The sequence below is a fragment of the Aotus nancymaae genome, unplaced genomic scaffold, assembly GCF_030222135.1.
Source record: "Aotus nancymaae isolate 86718 unplaced genomic scaffold, 86718_ANA_hifiasm-v0.15.2.pri h1tg000028l, whole genome shotgun sequence".
NCBI lineage: Eukaryota > Metazoa > Chordata > Mammalia > Primates > Aotidae > Aotus > Aotus nancymaae.
Window position 1 is genome coordinate 3,231,444 of NW_026988441.1, and position 13,384 is coordinate 3,244,827.

At 46.2% G+C, this 13,384-nt stretch overlaps 1 pseudogene; it reads right to left on the reverse strand.

Moving 5' to 3' along the window:
- Positions 1-8,645: 8,645 nt before the first annotated feature.
- Positions 8,646-13,112, reverse strand: LOC135276717 (zinc finger protein 525-like; annotated as a pseudogene).
- Positions 13,113-13,384: the final 272 nt, after the last annotated feature.

Sequence of the window (13,384 nt, forward strand, 5' to 3'; positions counted from 1 at the left end):
GCATGCCGATTAACTGTTCTCTGTTCTTTGTTCTAGCTTCTGTAAACCTGCTTCCTACTTCGTCATCCTGTACCAGATAGCTGCATAAAAGGGACCCCATTTTCTTTGTCCTTTGCTCAGAATTACGAAGCAATTCTGCTGAGCCCATGATCACATTAAATAAAATTCTCCTGCAACCCCACCGGCCTCTCCAGGTCTCTCATTTCCCACTATAAAGCACGGACGCGGCTCCCAAGAGGCAACAAGAGAAAATACGAGCACACGCAAGGGCACGTCCCCGCTTCTGGGGGAAGTTGGACTCACCCAGGGAGACCAGGTTCCTGTAGTTCTCCAACATCACGTCCCTGCATAAAGTCCTCTGAGCAGGGTCCAGGCATCTCCACTCCTCCTGAGAGACTTCGATGGCCACATCCCGGAATGTCAATAGACCCTGAAATGAAAACACACTTTAACCACATGGTTATGGGAGGAGTTCTGATCTTTACAGAGAATGAGAAGAGGAGAGAGGTGAAAGCACGGATTTAATTGTAGGGAATGTTCTGACGAATGGAGAACGGGATTTTTCACCACATTATGTCTTCCCAGGTGTGTTTATTATACCTTTTCAAGAGGTCACGATTCCCTCTCAGTATTTTTTCTGTTTGTGGATGACAGAAGAAATATACAAACAAAAAATCAATGCAGGGTTTCTGTTATAGAAATGTTAGAAACTTTTCAATGACACACCAAGTGACATTCAGTATCTACATGAGGCAGAGCATGAGTAATGTCTTCAAAGATGACAATGTCCACTATGAAAGATCGGCCGGGCACAGGGGCACATGCCTATAATCCCAGCTACCCGGAAGGTGGAGGCAGGAGAAATGCTTGATCCCGTGAGGCAAAGGTTGCAGTGACCTGAGACTGCACCACTGCACTCCAGCCTGGGCAACAGAGACTCTGTCTCAAAAAAAAAAAAAAATTAGCCAAGCATGGTGGCAGGCACCTGTGGTCCCAGCTACTTAAGAGGCTGAGGTGCGAAGATGGCTCCAGCCTGAGGGTGAAGGTTGCTATGATCTAAGACTGCCCCACTGGTCTCCGGCCTGGGCAACAAAGCAAGACCTCCTCTCCAAACAAAATACATGAAAACTAAACTTCTCAAAGTATGAAAATCCATTTTGTTTTTAATTAATTAATTGTTATTATTATTATTTGAGACAGAGTTTTGCTCTTGTTGCTCAGGCTAGAGTGCAATGGCGCAATCTTGGCTCACAGCAACCTCCACCTCCCGGGTTCGTGATTCTCCTGCCTCAGCCTCCTGAGCAGCTGGGATTACAGGTATGCAATGCCACGCCTGGCTAATTTTTTGTCCTTTTAGTGGAGACAGGGTTTCTCCATTTCGGTCAGGTTGGTCTTGAACTCCCAACCTCAGGTGATCCACCCACCTTGGCCTCTCAAAGTGCTGGGAGACTACAGGCGTGAGCCACCGTGCCTGACCAAAAATCCATTTTGTACATATATGACCACAAAATACAACCTACACACACTCACAGAAAACAAAATTAGCCGGGCATGGTGGCACGCACCTGTGGTCCCAGCTACTTGGGAGGCTGAGGGTGGAGGATGGCTGACCTGAGGGCAGAGGTTGCAGTGAGCTAAGATTGCCTAAGATCATGCCACCGTGCTCTAGCCTGGGTAACAAAGCGAGAGCCTGTCTCAAAATAACATAAAATACACGAAAACAAAATTACTCCAAGTATGAAAATCCATTTTGACTATACGTGTCCAAAAAATAATAAAAACCTACACAGACTCAGAAAAAAACTAGATGTTAATGGGCCAGTCTCAGTGGCTCACGCCTGTAATCCCAGCACTTTGGGAGGTCAAGTCAGGCAAATCGTGAGGTCAGGAGATCGAGCTCATCCTGGCTAACACGGTACAAAAAGGTAGCCGGGCGTGGTGACAAGCGCCTGTAATCCCAGCTACTCAGGAGGCTGAGGTTGCGGTGAGCTGAGATCACACCACTGTACTCCAGAGCGAGACTCTGTCAAAAAAAAAAAAAGTCAGCGGACGACAGATGCTGGAGAGGATGTGGAGACACAGGAACACTTTTACACTGCTGGTGGGAGTGTCAATTAGTTCAACCATTGTGGAAGACAGTGTGGCAATTCCTCAAGGATCTAGAACTAGAAAGACCATTTGACCCAGCAATCCCATTACTGGCCATAGACCCAAAAAATTATAAAACATTCTAGTATAGAGACACACACACACGTATGTTTATTGCAGCACTGTTCACAAGAGCAAAGACTTGGAACCAACCCAAAGGCCCATCAGTGATACACTAGATAAGGAAAATGTGGCACATATGCACCATGGAATACTATGCAGTCATAAAAAAGGATGAGTTTATGTCCTTTACAAGGACATGGATGAAGCCGGGAACCATCATTCACAGCAAACTGACACAAGAACAGAAAAGCAGACACCGCCATGTTCTCACCCGTAAGCGCATGTGGAACAACGAGAACGCACGGACACGAGGAGGGGACTATCACACACCAGAGCCTGTCAGGAGGTGGGGGCTAGGGAAGAGATAGCTGGGTGGGGGGATACGGGAGGGAGGGCATCAGAAGAGTTACCTAATGTAGATGACGGGGTGATGGATGCGGCAAGCCACCGTGGCACACGTATACCTCTGTAACAAACCTGCACGTTCTGCACATGTACCCCAGAACTTAAGTATAATTTAAAAAAATAAAGAAAATAAATAATTTAAAAAAGAAATTGATGATAAGGGACAAGTAGTCATGGAAAGTACAGCCAGGATGTGAAAACTAGCTCACGTTCCAGTTCAGACATGGTAAGGGTGGTCACTAGATTCCCTCTTCAGAGAATGACGTTTATAGTTTGGAGATGTTAAAACCCTGATAGGAGGAGGAGGAGTCATTAGGAGGATGCGTAATACTTCCTTGCCTCTTACCCCTCCTGACTGAAAGTATTCAGTCCATTATAAAAGCAACAGTAGCCAAGCAAACCACCAGTCAATTAATGGCATTTACTAAGTACCAGCCTGTACCCGAAAAAGGAACAGAACTACCTCAGAATGACATGTGTGATAGTGGTGCTTTCTGTGGGCTTACCTAAGGTGTGATCATTTAGCTAAACCCAACTGTTAGCACATGTCTGCACGGAACAAGCTCAAAGAAAGCAAGTATGACATTAAGAGCCCCAAAAGCCTTAATAACCCCATCTTTCCAAGAAGGCAACTTGACAGGGTAGCCGCTTCAAAGTGGGTAATAGCTCTGTTCCTGGACCCACAGTGCTCTGTGGGTCTGCCCTCAAGAGCCTTCCAACCTTCAAACCGTCACCCTAATTGGCCTCGGGCAGATGGCTGGTTAGCCAAAGACGGGTAAGAATCCTCAGAGGAGGGGCAACCTAAGACAGGCACAGTCGAGAAGGGGCCATCAGGAGCCAAGGGAGAGTTGATCTTGTGCCTTTCATGGCCGGAAAGGAGCTTCTGATCTAAAAGGATCTAATGCTATACGTTCACCATGAGCTAACACCCCAGCCTACTGTCAATCATCAAGTCAAGGTATGAAGGCAATCTTAAAGACTTTCCTTAAAAGGATCTACAATGCACTTGATTAACCCTTCCGCCCAGACACTGAGCTACCAGGTATTAGATATACTTAAATAAATCTAGTAAATCACCTCATAGAAATACTAATCAGAGGCTGGGCGTGGCGGCTCACGCCTGTAATCTCAGCACTTTGGGAGGCCCAGGCAGGCGGATCACCTGAGGTCAGGAGTTCAAGACCAGCCTGGCCAACATGGTGAAACCCTGTTTTTAAAAAAATGAAAATAAAAATAAAAAAAGAAATACCAATCAGATGAAACCAAGAAAAAGAAGAAGGGAAAAAGGAGAGAGAAAAACAAACCAAAAATGGCATACCTCTAAAGGTAACAGTAATTAGCTGTCACAGTGGTGGTGCTGCTTTCTAGTAAAGTGTTATTTATAAAAAGCAACAAGGAATGGCAAAACAAAACCTTGTGATTTCTAGTTGCTACATACTAAAGTCAATTTTGCTGCGTTGTGTCCCGTTTCATATGATAACCACCCCCAGCTCTGCTGAAGGAGAATATTAATTGCCTTCCTGCAAACCATTTAACCTTATCTATCATCCTCGCCTCCCTTAGCAAAGTTCCCGGGCATCTAAAAATTTTCCTTTTTCTTACTGACCAGCTGCAAGGTCACAGAGCAGATAAGCTCAAAACTGCAGAATGTGTTTCTCAGAATGTTCCCTTTCAAATGTGAAGTGCATCACGAGACACGTCGCATGCCGATTAACTGTTCTCTGTTCTTTGTTCTAGCTTCTGTAAACCTGCTTCCTACTTCGTCATCCTGTACCAGATAGCTGCATAAAAGGGACCCCATTTTCTTTGTCCTTTGCTCAGAATTACGAAGCAATTCTGCTGAGCCCATGATCACATTAAATAAAATTCTCCTGCAACCCCACCGGCCTCTCCAGGTCTCTCATTTCCCACTATAAAGCACGGACGCGGCTCCCAAGAGGCAACAAGAGAAAATACGAGCACACGCAAGGGCACGTCCCCGCTTCTGGGGGAAGTTGGACTCACCCAGGGAGACCAGGTTCCTGTAGTTCTCCAACATCACGTCCCTGCATAAAGTCCTCTGAGCAGGGTCCAGGCATCTCCACTCCTCCTGAGAGACTTCGATGGCCACATCCCGGAATGTCAATAGACCCTGAAATGAAAACACACTTTAACCACATGGTTATGGGAGGAGTTCTGATCTTTACAGAGAATGAGAAGAGGAGAGAGGTGAAAGCACGGATTTAATTGTAGGGCATGTTCTGACGAATGGAGAACGGGATTTTTCACCACATTATGTCTTCCCAGGTGTGTTTATTATACCTTTTCAAGAGGTCACGATTCCCTCTCAGTATTTTTTCTGTTTGTGGATGACAGAAGAAATATACAAACAAAAAATCAATGCAGGGTTTCTGTTATAGAAATGTTAGAAACTTTTCAATGACACACCAAGTGACATTCAGTATCTACATGAGGCAGAGCATGAGTAATGTCTTCAAAGATGACAATGTCCACTATGAAAGATCGGCCGGGCACAGGGGCACATGCCTATAATCCCAGCTACCCGGAAGGTGGAGGCAGGAGAAATGCTTGATCCCGTGAGGCAAAGGTTGCAGTGACCTGAGACTGCACCACTGCACTCCAGCCTGGGCAACAGAGACTCTGTCTCAAAAAAAAAAAAAAATTAGCCAAGCATGGTGGCAGGCACCTGTGGTCCCAGCTACTTAAGAGGCTGAGGTGCGAAGATGGCTCCAGCCTGAGGGTGAAGGTTGCTATGATCTAAGACTGCCCCACTGGTCTCCGGCCTGGGCAACAAAGCAAGACCTCCTCTCCAAACAAAATACATGAAAACTAAACTTCTCAAAGTATGAAAATCCATTTTGTTTTTAATTAATTAATTGTTATTATTATTATTTGAGACAGAGTTTTGCTCTTGTTGCTCAGGCTAGAGTGCAATGGCGCAATCTTGGCTCACAGCAACCTCCACCTCCCGGGTTCGTGATTCTCCTGCCTCAGCCTCCTGAGCAGCTGGGATTACAGGTATGCAATGCCACGCCTGGCTAATTTTTTGTCCTTTTAGTGGAGACAGGGTTTCTCCATTTCGGTCAGGTTGGTCTTGAACTCCCAACCTCAGGTGATCCACCCACCTTGGCCTCTCAAAGTGCTGGGAGACTACAGGCGTGAGCCACCGTGCCTGACCAAAAATCCATTTTGTACATATATGACCACAAAATACAACCTACACACACTCACAGAAAACAAAATTAGCCGGGCATGGTGGCACGCACCTGTGGTCCCAGCTACTTGGGAGGCTGAGGGTGGAGGATGGCTGACCTGAGGGCAGAGGTTGCAGTGAGCTAAGATTGCCTAAGATCATGCCACCGTGCTCTAGCCTGGGTAACAAAGCGAGAGCCTGTCTCAAAATAACATAAAATACACGAAAACAAAATTACTCCAAGTATGAAAATCCATTTTGACTATACGTGTCCAAAAAATAATAAAAACCTACACAGACTCAGAAAAAAACTAGATGTTAATGGGCCAGTCTCAGTGGCTCACGCCTGTAATCCCAGCACTTTGGGAGGTCAAGTCAGGCAAATCGTGAGGTCAGGAGATCGAGCTCATCCTGGCTAACACGGTACAAAAAGGTAGCCGGGCGTGGTGACAAGCGCCTGCAATCCCAGCTACTCAGGAGGCTGAGGTTGCGGTGAGCTGAGATCACACCACTGTACTCCAGAGCGAGACTCTGTCAAAAAAAAAAAAAGTCAGCGGACGACAGATGCTGGAGAGGATGTGGAGACACAGGAACACTTTTACACTGCTGGTGGGAGTGTCAATTAGTTCAACCATTGTGGAAGACAGTGTGGCAATTCCTCAAGGATCTAGAACTAGAAAGACCATTTGACCCAGCAATCCCATTACTGGCCATAGACCCAAAAAATTATAAATCATTCTAGTATAGAGACACACACACACGTATGTTTATTGCAGCACTGTTCACAAGAGCAAAGACTTGGAACCAACCCAAAGGCCCATCAGTGATACACTAGATAAGGAAAATGTGGCACATATGCACCATGGAATACTATGCAGTCATAAAAAAGGATGAGTTTATGTCCTTTACAAGGACATGGATGAAGCCGGGAACCATCATTCACAGCAAACTGACACAAGAACAGAAAAGCAGACACCGCCATGTTCTCACCCGTAAGCGCATGTGGAACAACGGGAACGCACGGACACGAGGAGGGGACTATCACACACCAGAGCCTGTCAGGAGGTGGGGGCTAGGGAAGAGATAGCTGGGTGGGGGGATACGGGAGGGAGGGCATCAGAAGAGTTACCTAATGTAGATGACGGGGTGATGGATGCGGCAAGCCACCGTGGCACACGTATACCTCTGTAACAAACCTGCACGTTCTGCACATGTACCCCAGAACTTAAGTATAATTTAAAAAAATAAAGAAAATAAATAATTTAAAAAAGAAATTGATGATAAGGGACAAGTAGTCATGGAAAGTACAGCCAGGATGTGAAAACTAGCTCACGTTCCAGTTCAGACATGGTAAGGGTGGTCACTAGATTCCCTCTTCAGAGAATGACGTTTATAGTTTGGAGAGGTTAAAACCCTGATAGGAGGAGGAGGAGTCATTAGGAGGATGCGTAATACTTCCTTGCCTCTTACCCCTCCTGACTGAAAGTATTCAGTCCATTATAAAAGCAACAGTAGCCAAGCAAACCACCAGTCAATTAATGGCATTTACTAAGTACCAGCCTGTACCCGAAAAAGGAACAGAACTACCTCAGAATGACATGTGTGATAGTGGTGCTTTCTGTGGGCTTACCTAAGGTGTGATCATTTAGCTAAACCCAACTGTTAGCACATGTCTGCACGGAACAAGCTCAAAGAAAGCAAGTATGACATTAAGAGCCCCAAAAGCCTTAATAACCCCATCTTTCCAAGAAGGCAACTTGACAGGGTAGCCGCTTCAAAGTGGGTAATAGCTCTGTTCCTGGACCCACAGTGCTCTGTGGGTCTGCCCTCAAGAGCCTTCCAACCTTCAAACCGTCACCCTAATTGGCCTCGGGCAGATGGCTGGTTAGCCAAAGACGGGTAAGAATCCTCAGAGGAGGGGCAACCTAAGACAGGCACAGTCGAGAAGGGGCCATCAGGAGCCAAGGGAGAGTTGATCTTGTGCCTTTCATGGCCGGAAAGGAGCTTCTGATCTAAAAGGATCTAATGCTATACGTTCACCATGAGCTAACACCCCAGCCTACTGTCAATCATCAAGTCAAGGTATGAAGGCAATCTTAAAGACTTTCCTTAAAAGGATCTACAATGCACTTGATTAACCCTTCCACCCAGACACTGAGCTACCAGGTATTAGATATACTTAAATAAATCTAGTAAATCACCTCATAGAAATACTAATCAGAGGCTGGGCGTGGCGGCTCACGCCTGTAATCTCAGCACTTTGGGAGGCCCAGGCAGGCGGATCACCTGAGGTCAGGAGTTCAAGACCAGCCTGGCCAACATGGTGAAACCCTGTTTTTAAAAAAATGAAAATAAAAATAAAAAAAGAAATACCAATCAGATGAAACCAAGAAAAAGAAGAAGGGAAAAAGGAGAGAGAAAAACAAACCAAAAATGGCATACCTCTAAAGGTAACAGTAATTAGCTGTCACAGCGGTGGTGCTGCTTTCTAGTAAAGTGTTATTTATAAAAAGCAACAAGGAATGGCAAAACAAAACCTTGTGATTTCTAGTTGCTACATACTAAAGTCAATTTTGCTGCGTTGTGTCCCGTTTCATATGATAACCACCCCCAGCTCTGCTGAAGGAGAATATTAATTGCCTTCCTGCAAACCATTTAACCTTATCTATCATCCTCGCCTCCCTTAGCAAAGTTCCCGGGCATCTAAAAATTTTCCTTTTTCTTACTGACCAGCTGCAAGGTCACAGAGCAGATAAGCTCAAAACTGCAGAATGTGTTTCTCAGAATGTTCCCTTTCAAATGTGAAGTGCATCACGAGACACGTCGCATGCCGATTAACTGTTCTCTGTTCTTTGTTCTAGCTTCTGTAAACCTGCTTCCTACTTCGTCATCCTGTACCAGATAGCTGCATAAAAGGGACCCCATTTTCTTTGTCCTTTGCTCAGAATTACGAAGCAATTCTGCTGAGCCCATGATCACATTAAATAAAATTCTCCTGCAACCCCACCGGCCTCTCCAGGTCTCTCATTTCCCACTATAAAGCACGGACGCGGCTCCCAAGAGGCAACAAGAGAAAATACGAGCACACGCAAGGGCACGTCCCCGCTTCTGGGGGAAGTTGGACTCACCCAGGGAGACCAGGTTCCTGTAGTTCTCCAACATCACGTCCCTGCATAAAGTCCTCTGAGCAGGGTCCAGGCATCTCCACTCCTCCTGAGAGACTTCGATGGCCACATCCCGGAATGTCAATAGACCCTGAAATGAAAACACACTTTAACCACATGGTTATGGGAGGAGTTCTGATCTTTACAGAGAATGAGAAGAGGAGAGAGGTGAAAGCACGGATTTAATTGTAGGGCATGTTCTGACGAATGGAGAACGGGATTTTTCACCACATTATGTCTTCCCAGGTGTGTTTATTATACCTTTTCAAGAGGTCACGATTCCCTCTCAGTATTTTTTCTGTTTGTGGATGACAGAAGAAATATACAAACAAAAAATCAATGCAGGGTTTCTGTTATAGAAATGTTAGAAACTTTTCAATGACACACCAAGTGACATTCAGTATCTACATGAGGCAGAGCATGAGTAATGTCTTCAAAGATGACAATGTCCACTATGAAAGATCGGCCGGGCACAGGGGCACATGCCTATAATCCCAGCTACCCGGAAGGTGGAGGCAGGAGAAATGCTTGATCCCGTGAGGCAAAGGTTGCAGTGACCTGAGATTGCACCACTGCACTCCAGCCTGGGCAACAGAGACTCTGTCTCAAAAAAGAAAAAAAAAAAATTAGCCAAGCATGGTGGCAGGCACCTGTGGTCCCAGCTACTTAAGAGGCTGAGGTGCGAAGATGGCTCCAGCCTGAGGGTGAAGGTTGCTATGATCTAAGACTGCCCCACTGGTCTCCAGCCTGGGCAACAAAGCAAGACCTCCTCTCCAAACAAAATACATGAAAACTAAACTTCTCAAAGTATGAAAATCCATTTTGTTTTTAATTAATTAATTGTTATTATTATTATTTGAGACAGAGTTTTGCTCTTGTTGCTCAGGCTAGAGTGCAATGGCGCAATCTTGGCTCACAGCAACCTCCACCTCCCGGGTTCGTGATTCTCCTGCCTCAGCCTCCTGAGCAGCTGGGATTACAGGTATGCAATGCCACGCCTGGCTAATTTTTTGTCCTTTTAGTGGAGACAGGGTTTCTCCATTTCGGTCAGGTTGGTCTTGAACTCCCAACCTCAGGTGATCCACCCACCTTGGCCTCTCAAAGTGCTGGGAGACTACAGGCGTGAGCCACCGTGCCTGACCAAAAATCCATTTTGTACATATATGACCACAAAATGCAACCTACACACACTCACAGAAAACAAAATTAGCCGGGCATGGTGGCACGCACCTGTGGTCCCAGCTACTTGGGAGGCTGAGGGTGGAGGATGGCTGACCTGAGGGCAGAGGTTGCAGTGAGCTAAGATTGCCTAAGATCATGCCACTGTGCTCTAGCCTGGGTAACAAAGCGAGAGGTTGTCTCAAAATAACATAAAATACACGAAAACAAAATTACTCCAAGTATGAAAATCCATTTTGACTATACGTGTCCAAAAAATAATAAAAACCTACACAGACGCAGAAAAAAACTAGATGTTAATGGGCCAGTCTCAGTGGCTCACGCCTGTAATCCCAGCACTTTGGGAGGTCAAGTCAGGCAAATCGTGAGGTCAGGAGATCGAGCTCATCCTGGCTAACACGGTACAAAAAGGTAGCCGGGCGTGGTGACAAGCGCCTGTAATCCCAGCTACTCAGGAGGCTGAGGTTGCGGTGAGCTGAGATCACACCACTGTACTCCAGAGCGAGACTCTGTCAAAAAAAAAAAAAGTCAGCGGACGACAGATGCTGGAGAGGATGTGGAGACACAGGAACACTTTTACACTGCTGGTGGGAGTGTCAATTAGTTCAACCATTGTGGAAGACAGTGTGGCAATTCCTCAAGGATCTAGAACTAGAAAGACCATTTGACCCAGCAATCCTATTACTAGATATATAACCAAAGGTGTATACATCATTCTATTATAAAGACACATGCCCACGTACGTTTACGGTGGCACTGTTCACAATAGCAAAGACTTGGAACCAACACAAATGCCCATCACTGATAGACTGGATAAAGAAAATGTGGCACAGATGCACCACGGAATACTATGCAGCCATCAAAAGGGATGAGTTCATGTCCTTTGCAGGGACATGGATGAAGCTGGAAACCATCTTTCTAAGCAAACTAACCCACGAAGAGAAAACCAAACACCACATGTTCTCACTCAAAAGTGGGAGTTGAACAATGAGAACATATGGAAACCGAGAGGGAAACATCACACAATGGGGCCTGTCAGGGGACGCGGGGAGAGGGGAGGGATAGCATTAGGAGAAATAGCTAATGTACATGACGGGGTGGTGGATACAGCAAACCACCACGGCATGTGTATACCTATGTAACAAACCTGCACGTTCTGCGCACGTACCCCGGAACGTAAAGTACGTTTAAAAATAAATAAATAAATAAATAAATAACTACTGAGTACTGGCCTTAATACCACAGTGATGAAATAACCTGCACAACAATCTCTGATGACATGAGATCACTTCTGTAACGAGCCCTCACACAGACCCAAACCTCAGGGAAAGGAATATTCAATTGTTTTAATTTACTGCAGAATTTTTTCTAAAGTCTCATAACGATACAGAAGTACACATGGACGTGACTTGCAATGACACCTGACGCACAGCTAACCTGAGTGTCTCCCCAGTGAAGTCGGAAGGAGGGTGGAGGGAAAGGAAGTGCTTTCTGGCCAAGGGGCTAAGCTGCAGCTTTGCTTGGAGCTTCACCACAAAACAAATATGTACATCATGCGGTGTTTAAATATAAAAATACGTATTTAAGAATAATTTGTGGGGCTGGGCACAGTGGCTTGCACCTGTAATCCCAACACCCTGGTAGGCTGAGGCGGGTGGATCACCTGAGGTCAGAAGTTTGAGACTCGCCTGGTCAACATGGTGAAATCCCATCTCTACTAAAACTATTAAAAATTGGCCGGCCGTGGTGGCATATGCCTGTAACCCCAGCTACAGGCAAGGCTGAGGCAGAAGATCGCTTGACCCTTGAAGGCAGAGCTTGCAGTGAGCTGAGATCATCCCACTATCATGCCACTACACTCCAGTCTGGGCGACAGAGGGAGACTCCACCTCAAATAATAAATTATGATGATGATGATGATAGGTGGAATGAGAATATGGCTCCATCCTTTAGGATAAAAAAGAAGTACTGCTCCCACATTTGAGAAAAATCATAACCATTTATACCAAAAATCCCTGTTTCACAAGCCTCTCCACACTAACACCACAGTCTCCATGAGCTTAATGCACTGAGAATGGTTTAATGAATCTCCTGCTATTATTTAGGTTGGTTTCATATGCTTAAAAGAATGATGGAATAAAACACCTGGTATCATTCATGTCTGTGTATGAACTTTCCATTTCAATTAGTAAGATGTTTGGAGTCAGAAACACACTCACTCACTTAATTACCTAAACATGTAGTATCAAATCAGGCAGAAAAGACTTCCCCTTACTGGTCTCCTTTCACGAAATTTACCACGTACTCTGTGCACATTAATGTGTAACTTCCATGGGCAGCTGCTCCACTCCTGCTCTACAGAGAGCTGACGGCGCATCCAGACGTGGCCCCTGAACACTCCCTGCTGCCCAGCAGCCCTGACACCACGGGGCCCACACCCCGTCTCCATCCACGTCTGGGGAGAGCCCTTCCCAGGACCATGCCCAGTGCAGCCTCTTCCCAAGCTCATGTCACTGGGTCACCAGAGATGGAATCTAGTTGAGATGAGAGGGACTGAGGGAAGGCATGGGTGAGCGCCAGCAAACCTGTCAGGCAGGACGCTTCAGACTCAGAGAAGATTCCCAACTGCAAGCAGGAAGGAGACAGAACAATCCACCGAGAAGATCATCTCACCTGAGGAAGAGCCATCCCTGACTCCTTTGCTTTCCTCTTCCTCTTCCGGGGTTCTTCCTCACGTATCAAGAGTCTTTAGAAGTCAATCCTGAATGTGAAAAATATGTTTTATTGCTCGGAATCAACACACCCCCTCCCTGGAACACGACGACACATACAAAGGGGACCTCACCCTGAGGAAATACGGTTCCCTCTGCTGCCCACTGCACCAGGGAAGATAAACTCCTGCAGGAAAACTAAGTGATCTTTTGACTCCTTTCTTCAGAACCCCCATCCCTCCTGGAGAAGCCCACACACACACTGCATCAGTGGGGAGCTGGGCTGGAATGAGCTCCCCTTCAGGGCACAGACCCAGCCCTCACCAGAGCCCAGCCAGAGGCTGGGTGCGGTGGCTCATGCCTGTACTCACAGAACGCTGGGAGGCTGAGGTGGTGGATCGCTTGAGCTCAGGAGTTTGAGACCAGCCTGGTCAATGTGGTGAAACCCCATCTCTACCAAAAACACAAAAACTTAAGCCAGGCATGCTGGTGCACGTCTGTGTCTGTGGTCCCAGCTACTT